The 14,840-nt window shown below is 34.4% G+C and overlaps 1 pseudogene across 1 annotated transcript; it reads left to right on the top strand.

Annotated features, from left to right (window-relative positions):
- The first annotated feature begins 612 nt into the window (after positions 1-612).
- Positions 613-13,945, top strand: LOC147404145 (terpene synthase 10-like; annotated as a pseudogene). The gene is made up of 8 exons (XR_015177281.1): positions 613-719; positions 5,439-5,739; positions 5,818-6,079; positions 7,049-7,416; positions 7,723-7,941; positions 8,219-8,351; positions 12,813-13,061; positions 13,523-13,945. The product of XR_015177281.1 is annotated as a terpene synthase 10-like (transcript).
- The last annotated feature ends 895 nt before the right edge of the window (positions 13,946-14,840 follow it).

Genomic DNA, 14,840 nt, shown 5'->3' with positions numbered 1-14,840 from the left:
GATGTTCTCATAAATTTATTTAGAATATGAACTTTGTTCTTCATTATTTTAATGAAACCTCGAAAAAAAATACGCCTTAATATTCAAAATGAAGAGAATATCATTCATGATAAAAAAAAAAATCGTCGAAAATGATCAAAATTACCTTTGAAAAACCTAAGTAAGTGAAAAAGATGAGAAAATGATAGTTTGGGTATTTCAAAGACATTATAACCGTGAGATGAGGTTAAGAGACTATCAAGAAAAGAAAAATTTACTAAACGAACTATTAAGAGACCCTCAAAAACTTAGGGACTATCTAGAAAAAAGTCCCTCCACCAGGTCCTTTAAGTATTTTTTCAAAAAAAAATAAAATCCAAAAAGTAAAAAACTTTCAACATGTGTAAGTAAATTTTTTTTTTTTAATTCTAATTACTTTTACTTTTACCACTTACCATTCAATGAACATGCACAAGTTGTAAGTTTTACACACCACAACATTGTGGGTACCAACTAGCTAGATATGTTGATTCTCCGTGACTTACGCGTTCTAGTGTACATCCTTAAGAAAGAATACATGAAGAAGGATTGATTTCTTTCTTAGTGGAGTACAACAGAGTAGAGGAGCAATTAATGACTTGTTATCCATCTTTTGTATTTTACTTTCTTATTGGTGCTGCTGGGAAATCTGCACAGAAAGGATTGCATACATGGTCACCCGATGTTATGGAGGGTCCCAGGTAGTTTCAATGCTACAAAGGAAACCAGGTTGCAGTGATGCACTGGCACGACAAGGATTTTGGAATTGATGTGATAAATCATTTTATGATTCGTCGAGCTAACTAATTAGTCCCCGCAAAGTGCTGGAATATTAATTTGTGGGGATCAAATGGGTGGTCTGCTTCATTTATATTTTTGAAATTGTAAATGTAGGGTAATGCCCCTAAATCATTACAAATTATTCTTCTTTCTTATAAATCTCTTTGCTTGCTTAAAAAAAATTCTTATTGTGAAAATTTAATTCCTTTGATTTAACATTAATTTTAGTTTAATTGTTTAATATAATGTTTCTTATGGAGTTTGAACGTAAAAGAAAATGTTGTTTGTGGAGTTCGTTGAATTCGGCACTTATTAAATTTATGGTGGAGGCTAAAGTGGCAATGAGCCCCACTAAATTTTGGATGAACACCTCTAAGATATCTTCAAAAAGATAAAAAATATATCCTTTAAAGATTTTGGTGAATATTTGAGATACTCCTGCTTTTTTCGACTTAACAACATACACTCTTGACCGCGGTCTTCCCAAGCTAACTAATAGAAATTTTATTTTAAGGAAAAATTGGCCTCTAACTTTTGCCAAGCAGACAGTTGAGATGGGAGGATATTTCCTAAGGATTATGGAATGAAATGGATTGGATATACTTAAGAAGCATGAACTAATCCTTAGGAAATCTACATTTTTCCTCATATCTCAGTCGTATGGTTGATGTTGTGCATTAACATAGTTTATGTTTAGAAAAAGAGATTCTATTACCACACCAACTTTGGCTAGCGCCACTCCAATTCATATGTAAATCACCAAAGAATTAACACACATGTTAGCGTGATGCTAGCAAAAAGTTGGTGGGCAACAAATAAATGTTCTCTATTGAAATGAAGGGTATTTCAGTCATTTTGATTACTATGTGATAGAAGAGTTTTGTTATCAAATGCTTATTTCCAAGGTGTATTTAGAGAACCTAAATGTGCCCCTAAGGGCACATATTAACAAAACCCGTGATATAGCAGGATCAAGGTAGTAATCATGACTTCATGATCAGTTTGAAAAACACATGATGAGTATATATCCTATCCGTAAATATTGAGAAGACTTTTTTATTCATGTTTTAAAACGTGCTTTGAGTCTGGCTTTTACCTAACAAGTTGTCAAGTCAATGATTTGTGAGATTAGAAAACTTACCCATTTTATGATTGAAATGGAGAGTATTTCAATCCTTTTGATTGCTCTGATATAGAATAGCAATATCAAGTAGTATTCACTAGTTTGAAAAACACATGATGAGTATCTATCAATTATTTTTAAAGTTGTGATTTTCTGACGTCCACTTTGACATACGTCCTGTGATGTGGCATGTGTTAGAATCACATATTTTTTTCATCAGGATGTACAACTGCACATATTTATTTTGTATCCCAAGGAAAAAGATCTTTGGTTCTAACACATGCCATGTCAGGGCGACAATAAATCATTACTCTTATTATTAAGACAACTCTTTTATCCATGTTTTAAAACATGCTTTGAGACTAGCTTTCACCCAACGCGCTGTCAAGTTCATGAATTTTTCTTAGAGAGATTCTATTGGCATATCAACTTTTACTTATTACACCCTAAATAGAAACAAAGAATCTCCATTTCGTGCATTGAATATGATGAAATTTCGAGTTTGGTACACTGTTCATTTTAATTCCCAAAATATGCATTCGTAATTTTTATAATCTACGAGCTCGTGAGTTCGTCACTTTTAATATCTACAAATTCATAGATATACCAACGAATTCATTGATTATAAAAGTTACGCATTCACTTGAAATACATGCTTTGGGAATTAAAATGAACATTGTATCGAAACCGGAATTTGGACATAAGTTGTGCACATTTTGAGAAAAATCCCTAAAGAAAATAAGTGAATAATTGAAAGCTGTAGTGCCAATAAAAGCTCTCTTCTCTCTTTGCTAGATTTCTATTTTTTGGGTTTAGGATTTTATATCAGTCTAATCATTAGACAACTACTGAAATTGTAATTGAACGAGAGTTAATGATGTTTGGGTAGCAATCCGCAAACTTATGGAAAATGAACTCATATGTTCACTCGCAATCTTAACTGTTATAAACATAAAATCCAACGGTTGATATAAATCTTAGGGATATGTGATGGATTCTTGAAATATATATCTTGTCTCAATTGTTGGATTTTACGTTTACATGATTACATGATTGGAATTGTGAGTGAACATATGAATTCCCTTTCTATGAGTTTATTGATCCCAACCCATAATGTTTTGTAATGTAAAGGTTATAGGTTATAGTTTGAGCCAAACCTTTGGAATGTTTGAAAAGTGTTTTAATCTTTAATTGGGGTGTGATAAAAAATTAAGAAATTAGGATGTAATACGTAAAAGTTGGGGTGCCAATAGTAACTATCTTATTTTATGATTGAAATGGAGTATATTTCAGTCATTTTGATTGCTCTGTGATAGAATATCATGATCAAGGTAGTAATCATTAGTTTTAAAAACACATGGTGGGTAGGAATGGCAATATGGGTTGGGTTGTCTCATGTTGAGGTGAGGGTACTCTGAAAATTTACTCAACCCAAATTGACCCATTTAATAATTGTATAAGAAATTTAAACTTGAACCCAAAACATATATTAAATAGGTAATCTGACCCAATCCATGTAACTCGTTTAGTAAAATTTTAATCTTAAGTAGAAAAACTAAGTTCCATCACACCCCGCCCCCCCCACTCAAAAAAAAAAAAAAAAAAAAAATCCAATGTTTTTGAATTTTGTCCTCTATATCCATGTGGACTCAAATAATGTGTTTGGATACCACAAGATAGTCTTCAATTGGGAGACCAATGAATGTTGGGTGTAGTGAACATGCCTCCCTCCAAGAAGGGAGAGGTTTTGAGTTCAAGTTCCCTCGTTGGCCACCCGGGCTTACTTGGTATGTGTGTTTGTGGGGTATTGTATGTATTTGAGAAATGCCGTCATAAAAAGAGGATAGTACAGTCAACAAACTTTCCTTACTAACTTAATACAGAAAATGTTTTTCTTTACCATACTAAAATATAACTCTTAATTATTTGGAAATATCTTAAAACACCTTTTATATTTTATAAAATTTGAAAAATAAAATGTATTATGAAAAAGTTCTACGAAATTCTTGTAAAAAAATGAGTAATTTTAAACACCCTTAAATAATTATTAATATTTGAAATGCCTCACATGTTTCATGATTTAAAATGACAAGTCAATGACACAATAATTAAATGTATTAAAACAGGCTAATGGGTTGATGTCCTTAACCTAGACATGACATGTTTAATAATCGTGTTAGACAAGTCAACACTATTATGACCTTAATCCAAGTAGGCTTGACCAAAACCCACTAATTTCATGTCATGTTCACCGATCGTGTTAAGATTGCCACCCCTAATAGTGGGTATCTATCTATATTTATTAAGAAGGTGCCACTTAGCTAAGTGGTAAGGAGAGTTGATCTCATGACCTAGGTTTAGACCCCAATGAATCATGGTTTTAAATCTCGTTCAAGATTGAGATGACTTGCTCGGGTCATCTTTGGTATTGTTGAGCAAGGAGATGGATATAAACTTTGTCTCAATATTCACATCATCTTGCGAGATGAATGAGATGACATAGACGATATTTTGAAAATTTCGGCCAAGACAGTAAAACTCGACTGATTCAATCGGGATTTTGATTAAAATAATTAAAAATTTAAAATTTATTATATAAATAAAATACGATTTTATGACTAAACATTTTCTAATCTAAGTTATTTTATTAAAATATTATAATTATTTTCATTTAAACATTTATAAATAGAATTGAATCATTTCTCTTGTGAAAGATGAGTTTGACTTGTCCAAGACAATTCAGACTTATTCATGGATGAGACGAGATGTCAAACCGAGTTTCGAAACCATATGTTGAACTCACCTTCACCTCCATTAATCACTATCCCCTGCTTACTTAGACAAAATAAATAAATAAAATAAGAGAACCTCTTTATTCATGTTTTAAAACGTGCTTTGAGACATGTCCCCTTGTGGCTAATTGTTCGTTGGCTTTTAACCAACGAGTTGTCAAGTCGATGATTTGTGAGTCAATTAGTATGCGTCAAATAAAAATACATTAAATTTATAAAAATTTATGAATAAGTTTAACTATTTAAGAAAATGAGTAATATTTATTATTCTGTTCCCATAAAAATGTTTAAATATAACAGCAAAATTAGTTGATAGGCCTCTTTGATAAATTGATTTGACCGAGTCACCTCAAAACACAAGCGAGTTAAGCTGATTTGGACAAGTTTGGGAGTGGATTCAAATTTTGCAACTCACTCTTTTCATGTCATGATGATATTTAGAGTAATGACTAAAGGACTCCCACACGGACATACTCAATGAACTCTTCTTCCCTGATGTGACATGCACCAGAACCGTGGATCTATACTCTTTGGGATATACAACTGAAAATCTCCATAAATATATCTAGTTATGTATCTCTAGGAGTACAGATCCACGGTTCTGGCACATGTTACGTTAGGGGAGTCCATTGAGTATTTAATCTGGGAGTCATTTTATCACGACTCAGATATTTATCATGCTTGCTATGTCACACCTGCGTGACTTGTGTGACTTGATTTCTTAGGTTAAACAGTGAAGTTTGGCCTTTAAATGGACCAGCCCATGTTATAGTGAACTTCACAACATATGTAACACTATTGAAACTTGAAATGGATCTTCCTCTTCTCTTCCAATCTCCTTTCAAACACTTGCATCCTACCACACACATCCCTCCCATAACTGAACCCAATAAACGTCGGATTAGCCATGCTCGATTATTGGTTAGCGCTCGAATCAGTGATCCAACAATACAAAGGAGATCGGCAAACTATAAGCCAAGCATTTGGGATCATGATTTTATACAATCTATAAATACTGATTATAAGGTAATCATGATACAATACATGTCATATATTATAGTTGCATGGATCTCACTAATAATGTAAAAAATTTGTACTGTCTAGGGGGCGATGTACACTAAAAGAGCTGAGGATCTCATGACAGATGTTAGGCGCATGTTTGATGAAGCTGTGGGACCATTGTCTCGACTGAAGCTGATCGATACCATCCAAAGATTGGGAGTGGGGTACCATTTTGAAAATGACATCAGGAAGGCCCTTGATACCATACTGTGCATCAAGGATGACGATGTTTTCATAGAGGATCTATGTGCCACAGCCTTACGCTTTAGACTCCTTAGACAACATGGGTATAAAGTATCTCAAGGTGTAATACCATTACAACTATTCCTACTATTGCTATTAAATTTGTAACGACCGGATTCTCAGAATGTGTGTTTTATCATTGGTAAAATACCATTTCGTGAGCTGAATGTGACAATTATGACTCACTGTTCATTTTAATTCCCAAAATTAACATAAAAAGTGAGATCACTGAATTTTCAAAATGACGACCTCACTGGTATAATAAGGTAGTGAGATCACTACGAACTTGCCAGATCGTTACACTTCTATAACCATAGAGATTGTCAGTTTGAAAAAAAAGTCAATGATCTTGCTTCTTTAAACCAGCAAGAAGCAAGATCATCACTTTGAAAAACCTATGACCTCACCCTTCATATTATGGGAATTAAAATGAACAATTAGCCCAAATGGGAATTTCATCAGAAGTTGATCATGTTTTGAGAAATTTCTGTCCCATCATTATATCAAGATAAAATATGTATCCCAAAGATACGTTACCTATCTCCGACATATATCTTGACATATGGATTTCATATTTTAATGACTGAGATTTTGTGTTTTTTCATGAGTCAATGGACCACAATCCAATGCATGACATATCACCAGGATACATGTTTTATATTGACCATTAAAGCATGAAATGCAATGATTGGGGTTCATCCTAGGGATGCATATATGGCATATCCTGAAGATGTGTTTATCCTTTTTTTTTTTTTTCTTTTTTTAATGACGGGGTGTCCAGACCGTATGTAGACCCGACTAGCAGGGAGAGGCATCTGATCTTTTAGAACACGATATCTCTTAAACCACACAAATCAGATAAGCTGAGATAAATTCCTTTGGGTGGACAACGAGGGGGCTTGAATTTCAAACCCAACACTTTTGATATTTATCCTAGAGTAGGTTAAATGTTTCATCATGACCATTAAAACAAAAATCCAACTCTTATCTATCTATTAACTAGGGAATGTTTTTTTTTTGTGAAAACTAGATGTATTTAATAGCTTCAAAGACAAAATGGAAGGTGATTTTAAGACAAGCATTGGCACAGATGTTGAAGGAATGTTGAGTTTGTATGAAGCTTCATTCTATGCTTTCGAAGGAGAAGAAGGAGGCCCAAGAATTCACAAGAAGACAACTCCAGGTGGTCAAAGGGAACAGTGATACATATCTTGCCAAACAAGTGAGCCATGCCTTGGAGCTCCCCTTCCATTGGAGGATGCCAAGACTAGAATCTAGGTGGTTCATAGATGCCTATGATACGAGGGATGACATGGACCCGTTGTTACTTAAGTTTGCCAAGTTGGACTTCAACACGGTTCAAAATACACACCAAGATGACATAAAATCTCTCTCAAGGTAAAAAAACATGATGTACATTGTTTTTATTATAAATATCTATTGATGGTTTAAAGTTCCATATCATTTCAAAATGTTTCATTTGAGACATTCCAGTTCTAGACATGACAGGGAAAGAAATATTAAACATTTCGTATTGTATTGGAATATTTTGATTGAGATTGTCTCGATATTTCGTCCAATTAAAATATATATTACCTAAATATGAGAATTTAAATTTGATATATATTTGTGTAGGTAGGTATATATGTCAGATAAGGTTGGGCCATGTAACAGTCTTTTGTGCTTTTGTTCTTTGGAGTTTAGGTGGTGGAGGAACTTGGGCCTTGGAGAAAGATTGAGCTTTGCTAGGGATAGGTTGATGGAGAGTTTCTTCTGGTCTGTCGGTGCAATGTTTGAGCCCCAGTACGGATACAACCGGAGAGAAATGACAAAACTCACTGCTTTTGTTACTATAATTGATGATATTTATGATGTCTATGGTTGTTTGGATGAACTTCAACTATTTACTGATGCAGTTGAGATATGACATACAGTCTTGAGGTCTCCAATATGTCTAGTTCGAACTACACTCAGCTTGTAATCAAGTCTTACCAGATGATGACACGTGTAGGGTTAGGATTAATTCCACTTTTCACCTTATACAATTGTCAATTGGTATTATAAAATATGTTTGTTCTTAAATATAAGCTCTCATAGATATATATAAAATATTTGGGAACTTATCCTAAATTTAAGAATTAGGTTGGAATAAAATTAACTTACCCGACCCAATTTTCTATATTTAATAATAGTGAAATAGTTGGACTTTGATGAAACTTTTTGCAGATTACATGAAAATATGTTTTCTAGCCATCTATAACACTGGGAATGAAATGGCTTACGAAGTTCTTAAAGATCAATCTTGCAACATCATACCATACATAAGGAAAACGGTATTACATGTTTCTCCTGTTAAATTTCATTGCTGTTATTTTGTTCTATCCATTTTCTTTTGTTTTCTGTAATTAATTATTGGGCCAAGGTATATATCATCATCATCGTCAGATATATGATGATGATGATTATCGAATATATTTACACAGCTATTTACATTCATATGGTCTAAACTTACTCCCTATTTGAACCCACGCTTGTGAGGTCCTACAGGAATATATTTCGGCCAAATTAGTCGAATCTAAAAATTTACACATAGTTGACTAAAAATAACATTTTAAATCACTATGCTGGACTATAATAAGGTATGCTATGATGTATACCAAATCAGATATGTAGAAGATGGAGATTGGGATATTGATTGTTATTAGGATTAGAATAGATTTATATTACTTTGTTTGTCTATTAGCTCAATTTGAATTCGTGTGTTTGCCATCCTAGAATGAACCCAATTCGAAGAGGTAGGTAGAGATAATTCTTTTCTTGGTTCGCTTTGGTTCCCTAGATCAGTTTGCTAGCTTGATTCGTTTCTGCGCGCGCGCACAGACACACACACACATATATGTATATATATATATACATATAGGGAGTAGTTCAACAGCCCCATCATGGTGCCCCATATGGTGCCATGCATTTTTCAAAACATGGGTTACAAGCTTTGGAATGAGCTGATTTTTTGTGAGGATGATCTCTATGATGAGGAGATCATCTTGACCAAAAATCAGCTCATTCCAAAACTTCTAACTCCGTCAAAAGTGATTTACAAAAATTGGACGGTCCAAGATTCTTCAACTTGTAAACTAGGGTTAGAAGTTTCAAAATAAGCTGATTTTTTGTGAGGATGATCTCTTCACCGTAGAGATCATCCTCACAAAAAATCAGCCTATTTCAAAACTTGTAATCCCATCAAAAGTGATTTACAAAAAATGCGTGGCACCATATGGGGCACCATAAGGGGCTGTTGAACCGCTCCCATACATATATATGTATATATATATATATATATATATATATGTGGGTCAGGATCTGTGTACACATATATCTACAACGTGTTTTGTCCTATGTGGGCTAAATTTTTTGGATTGAGCTGATTTTTGGTGAGGATGATCAGCACGAAAAACAGTTCTTTTTTTTTTATTTGTTTAAATTTTTTTGAATATGAATATTTTCATGAAATCTAGAAGATTGTGTTTTTGGATTGTCACTGTGATAATTAATGTGGGCCCAACGACTTTTTTTAAGATTTTAAAATGACAGTTAGCTGTAATCTTAAATTTGTAAAATTCGGCTCTTGAAATTGTAACTTACCCTCTTTATAACATCATTGAGAAAATGACAAAACACCTTTATGAATGGAGTATTGGAATCTCTAATGATGTTGTTGAGGAAAATCTAGAGTACTTGACTCTAATGCACAAATATTTGATATAAACAAGTAAACAATTTACTTGTACTATACCCTCAATAAAAATATCACTCACAAGTTGAAGAAGAAAATAACACTCTATTAAGAAAAATACATTTTTACAAACACTCACATTTTTTACAACTTCTCAAGACCTCTTACTCACAACTTATTTCTCACAACTTGTTTTCTTACTACTTGATACAAAATGAGAGGACTCACCCCTATTTATACTAGTGGTACCTCCTTAACTAATGGCTAGGATTGTGCCAACACATTTTTAATCTAGTGGTTACAATTTTGTCATCTAGAATTGTTTAAAAATATCTATTAGTCTAGAGTTTTCTACCAAAATATCTACAATTCTAGAATCTTCTATTTTTCTCTTATCTAAAAACATCTAGAGTTTTCTCTAAGAAGATTCTAGAAATTGGACTCTAAATAGCCATTGGGCTTGAGCAATAAATGTGGGCTTTTCTCAATTTGGGCTGGTGTTGAATTTTAACAGATGCTTCTACTCCCCAACTTTTCATGAGGTTAATAAAGTCAAAATGGATTAGAATTTTGTGAAAGTGGCGTTCAAGGTACAAACATCCACTCGAAGGATGGATCATATACTATGACCCGGCATGTAAAATAAGTAAGAACAAGAATTATAAACTAAATCATGTTAATATATACAATGTATTCCTCTCATTCGCCGATGTAACTATGTGGTTTTCGTCGTTAGGACGACCACAACTACTAAATATTGGAGTCGTCACCATTCAAGTTGGAAGTGGGTGTGAATGGTCACCCGGGGTACATTTTCCAAAAGATGAGATTTTTGGCATTTTAGTGACTCGCGATGGATAAAGGGGTAGTCAAACCTCGAGATTTGGGTAAGCGGCTCGGTTGGAGAAAAGGGAAGGTGTTAGGCACCCCTTTCTCCCCGTCGAATGACGGTAACCTCAAAAAACTCGATCATTTTATTTTAAAAATGAAAATAAAAGTAGAATGCCACATGGGTGCATTTGTACCCTAGATGGGGGTTGCTTTCGGCTTAATCGTAGAATCATCTCATTGAAAGAGATGATCCTAATGGATCATGTGCCTTAGGGTCTGACCATCCTAAACTTTAAAATAACATGAGTGGGAGGGGGAAGATAGAAGAGGGAAGAAGAGAAGGTTAGAGAGAGGGGGGGTGTTTTGAACCCACCTTGTAGCTTTCAAGTTCTTCTTCCTTTTCTTTCTTTCCTTTTTCTTCTATGCTTCTTAAATCCTTAGTGTAATACAAAAGTGAACTTTCCTTTTTAGAAGATAGTATGAGAGAGTGATAGAGAGGAGTAGAGAAAATATATATATATTTTTTTTGTGAGACTTGGTGTAACTTGATGATATTTTTGTTGTAACCCCTTTTGGAAGGAAGGAAGAGGGTATTTATAGGAGTTGAGAGAAGGTTTGGGGGCATAATTGGGTTAAAATGTGAGAGGAGGGGTAATGGCATAAGATTTAGGAGTGAAATGTGTGAAATTTAAGGTGAAATGGAGGGTAAATGTGTAATGAGTGAAAATGGGTGAGGTTTAGATCCAAATGGGTTGGATCCTACCCAAATCCATTTGGGTAGAGTGTTTGATGGGTTGACATAAGTGATGGTTGGTGGTGGAGTGGGGGTGGTTTAGAGAATGAGTGTTAGGTTGGTTGATAAGGTGAGGCGTGTAGATTTAGGAGAATGGGTTGTGTAAGAAGTTGTTAAGTTGATTTTTGGGAGGAGAAAGGAGATGATGCCATGTGGCAATCATGATGAGGGGGTGAGGTGATGAGATTGGTTGATTGGTTGATAGGGGTTGTTTGATTAGAGAGAGAGAAATGGGTTAGTTGATTGATGATGAATGAAGTATGGGTTGAGTTGATTTTATTGGAGTGTTTTAAGGAAGATGATGGGTAGAGGTATGAGTGGTGATGTAGGTGGTTGATGATGTTAGATAATGGTGATGGATTAGGGTATGGGTGGAGGTGTGGGTGGTTGATGATGTTAGAGGATGGGAATATGTTAGGTTAGGGTAGGGTATGGGTTGAGGAGAGGTGAGATGGGTTGTTTAGAGAATGTTGATGGGAGTGGGTGATTGGATGAGGGAGGTGAAGGGTGGTGATGACAAGTATCCTCTTTTGATGTTGAGGGGTTGATTGGTTGATGTGGGTAATGGGTTGGATAGTGAATTGAGTATGGATAGTGGTTTATAGGCTTTTAATGTATTGGGCTTGGGTTTAGAAGGGTTGTGGGTTGTTTTGGATTGGATAAGGCTCATTTTGGATTAGATTTTGATAAGGTAGGTTGGTTTTAGGGTTTAGATGATGTAGGATTGATTTTTAGCTTAGGGGTAAGGTGAAATTTTTAAAAAAAAAGAGTTAATGGTTTGTGGGCCTTGAGTGGGTTTAAGGTGTTTGCGGATTTGGAGATGGAACGGTGAAGGTTGGGTGAAGGGTAGGCATCCCAAGTCTCACATTTTTATTTTTTTGATTTTTTTTATTTTTTGAAATCATTGATTTAATAAAAAGGCCATGTGTTGACGAATCGAGCTTTCGGGCCCGTTGGGGAATTTATCGATTTTTGTGTGTAAGCGCGGAGCGACGATGTTGAACAGCTGTAGGATGGGTCACAACCCTTTTTGTGGGTCCTCGAGACCATGGGGTGGTCTTAGGAGCATTGATTTAACCGAAGTTACTACTTTTGATGTTTTGGGCCTTAGGGGCCCGTTGGCCCCTTTTGTTGGAAAATCGGTATTTTGCATGGAGCGGGATAGATGGAGTGTACCGAATCCTTTTGGTGGACCTACTAACCCATTGAGAGATATTAGAGGCTTTGAATTTTGGCAAAAACGTCATGTTCCGATGATTCGGGCCATCGAGGCCCTTTTGCCAATTCTTTATTGGAGCATTACTATTTTTGGGCCCTTTCGAGTGAGGGCCCGTTCAAATCGAGGTGTCTACAGCCGATATTTATATTTATATTTTATTTTATAAACTCAAAAAAACCTGATTTAATAGTGGTTTTTTTTGTTATTTATCATTTTAGTTGGCAGATTTATGCAAAGCATACATGCAAGAGGCAAAATGGTTCTATAGTGGATATAGACCGACGCTTGAGGAGTATCTTAACAATGCATTGATTTCAATATCAATGCCCGTCGTTCTAGCTCCTGCTTATTTTTCGGTTGGGCAAAAGATAACAAAGGAGGCTATGGATTTCTTAGAGAACTTTAGAGGTCTTATATATTCATCATCCATAAATTTTCGATTAGCTAATGATATGGGAACTTCAAAGGTATGTGTTCTATTTTACATTAATGCTTTTTCCCAACCTGAGTATTTAGCAAACATCCAATGTACGGCTATGATGGATGTGAGGAAAAACATAGGTTTCTCAGATATCCATTTTTCTTTGGACTCCTGTGGAGTACTATTTTCTAATTTTAGCAGTACGGTGGAAGTTGTGCCTCTAGCGTTTTTTTGAGACTATAATTTCACTTATGTTAAGACATGACTCACCGCTATGCTAGTATAGCAAGGGATATGCTAACAAAAAAGAGTTCAATGGGTCATTAGCAACCTCTACATACAATTATATTTTATTTTCATGTATGTCCTTAAAAGTTAATCATATTGTCTTTTATGCAAAGAAGTAAGGATTTTATCGATATCATGTAATGTCATTTCTATGAATAACATTTTTAAGATTTTATAATATTTATACAAAAATTCCATTTTTTAATACTTCAACCATAGGCCGAACTTGCGAGAGGTGATGTTCTAAAATCAATCCAGTGTTATATGCACGATGCTAGCGTTTCTGAGGAAGTTGCTCGTGAACACATTCGACACATAATGGGTGAAACATGGAAAAAGATGAACAAAGATGGTGTTGCTTCTTCACCCTTTCATCAGCCATTTATAAATGCTGTACTCAATACTGTGAGGACATCACAATGCATGTACCAGTATGGAGATGGTCATGGTGTTCCAGATCGAGAAACCAAGGATCGAGTCAGGTTGTTGTTGATTGAACCCATTCCACTTACGGAGGGATGAACCAATTAGGCCAATGAGTCATGTTTAATGCTATAATCTATTTATAAATCATGTTTAGATGTTTATGGACGGATATAGAAGACTTCATTTGGTTTCTTATAATTGATCAATTAAGGTCTTATTTTAGTGTGTGATGATTTACTTATCTTGCATTTGATTATTTAAACATTGACTCAAAGCATAGCAAAATCGAGTTGAGTTGACTCAACTAGACATGTTTTAAAACATAAAGGTATTGAAAACTTGTGCGATAGAGTGATATGACCAAAAATCATTGAAATACCCTCATCTTCAATCTTGAAGAAAAACTCTTTTTTTCTTCAAACAAATCATCTTCTTCAAGCTCACAATTATTAATTTTTCTCCAAATAAATTATTTTTTTTCACCAAAATAATAGAGAAAATCAAGTAACTAATTAAATTCTATTGTGAACAAGTGGCCTTCTTATTGTCAAAATCCAAGGTTGAAGAAATTTTTTCTAGAAAAATAAAATAAAATAAAAACTCAAGGGTTTATGAACAGAGGATCAAGATAATGTTATTTCATTTATTTTCAATAGTCTCTTATGGATTTTTATTTTTATTTTTTATTTCTTGGAATTTTTAATGTTTTGTTCATAAAATTTGCCCAATGTCGAACCTTAACATTGGAATGCATTATAGAGTCGAGACTCAACGCTACCTATTGTCAAGGTTTGACGTTGTGGACATTTTTCACATACAGAAACCTTTGTTGGACAATTTCGTCAAGGTTCAACAATAGGTTTCGTTGAGCCTTGATACTATAATACATTCCAACATCGAGGTTCGACAATGAGTAAATTTTATGAATAAAATCCTAAAAAGTTCGTGAATTCAAATATTTTTTTTTGCAACCATTTTTTTATTTTTATAATTATGGATAGTAAAATTATCAAGATTATAAGAATATTTCGACGGTTTGAACTTTTGAGGCCCGTTGATGAATTTGCTAGAAAACTGATTTTTTTTGGGTCCTTCCTAGTGGGGTCCATTC

This window comes from Akebia trifoliata, chromosome 4 (assembly GCF_017979445.1).
Source record: "Akebia trifoliata isolate Shusen 1 chromosome 4, ASM1797944v1, whole genome shotgun sequence".
Lineage (NCBI taxonomy): Eukaryota > Viridiplantae > Streptophyta > Magnoliopsida > Ranunculales > Lardizabalaceae > Akebia > Akebia trifoliata.
The sequence above is the reverse complement of the archived record's forward strand: the minus strand, read 5'-3'. Positions and strand labels throughout refer to the sequence as shown.